The sequence below is a fragment of the Mandrillus leucophaeus genome, unplaced genomic scaffold (assembly GCF_000951045.1).
Source record: "Mandrillus leucophaeus isolate KB7577 unplaced genomic scaffold, Mleu.le_1.0 Scaffold267, whole genome shotgun sequence".
NCBI classification, from domain to species: Eukaryota; Metazoa; Chordata; class Mammalia; order Primates; family Cercopithecidae; genus Mandrillus; species Mandrillus leucophaeus.
In genome coordinates this window covers 1,307,780-1,309,164 of record NW_012102776.1, presented here as the reverse complement: position 1 = coordinate 1,309,164, position 1,385 = coordinate 1,307,780, and positions in this window count along the sequence as shown.

Genomic DNA, 1,385 nt, shown 5'->3' with positions numbered 1-1,385 from the left:
TCAGCCCGGCAGGGGCCCGGAGCGTGCCCCGTGTTCTACGCCGCGAACCACAAACGCTGGGTCCATTCCGGGACCGAACTGTGGTCTCTGCGGAGAACGCGGCCGCCCTTGGCCGCAGGAAGTCCTTCCGCCCCGCTCGGCCCCTTTTCCCGGCCCGTGCTCGGGAAAGGCGCTTCCAGCTCGCCTGGACCTGCGATAGGACCAAGGCCGAAAGAAGTGGAGAGAGGATGTGCGAACCCACCTCCTCCTCCCCGCGTTACCCCGGCTTGACCGAGCGGAGCGCCAGTGCGGGCTTAAAGCCGCCCGGATAGATGGGAGTTAAAATAGATACGGTGAGCCGGCACTGATGTTAATAAAGGTCCATTGTTTTCAGCATTAACTTTATTTTGTAATTCTGTTTCACTTATCTGTTAGTGTGCGAAAACTCACTTGAAAGGGTAAACGGTTACTGTAATTGAAGCTTTGAGACCAGGTCTGTGAGTCAGTGTAACTTAGTAAAAGAAACAAAAACACTACATTTTCTAAATAGTGAAATCACATCAACTGTTTTAGTACTCGAGTTTGCAACATAGTCACTGGAAGCCTCAACCCAAAAAATCAGTGCTTCTTCAGGTACAAGCATTCATTCCTCTGTACCTGCCTTTCATCCTCAGGGAGCTGGGTGCCTACCCCTGCTATCCCTGTGCCTGGCCCAAGGGTGGACTCCGTTAATGTGGACTGAATAAGAAATGAATGGGCCAGTAGGTCACCCCAGGCACCTGATGTACAAGGAGCCCATTGGATGCCACTCAAAAACAATGGAAATATGTTGTTTAAGTCATACACTCTGTTTTTTTTTTTTTTTAGCATCCTTGTTGAGATGTAATTCATATACCATACAGTTTTTGTAATATTTGTACATATTTGTATATTTAAGCAATTCAGTGGGGTTTTTTTGGTTTTGTTTTGTTTTAGTATAGTCATAGGATTGTGCAATGTCAGTCTAATTTTAAATGCACTAGCCCATTCTAAGGAAATCTGGCTTTCTTGTTTTAATGATTTTGTCTACAATGCTAGTGAAACAGAGGTATAAATAGGATTAAGCAAGGAAAAAGTCCGGTAGCAAAAACATAATCTCTTCCTCCAGCCAGAACATGCCCCAGAGAATTCTGAAGGATCTGTATCACTTGGTGTGGTAGGGCTCGGCCAAAGGGGCAGGCTTCAGACACTCAAAATTCTAACAGAAGATTCCAATCAACTACTCTGAACCCCCAGTTTCCTGTCTGAAGAAAAGGATCAGAGTAAATGACACCCATGACTAGTTCTTGGATTTGTTCCCACTCCTAAATGTCAAGTGCGTTTAACGACAAACTTGTAGGTTCTGGAGTTACAGAGTTTTGAGTTCA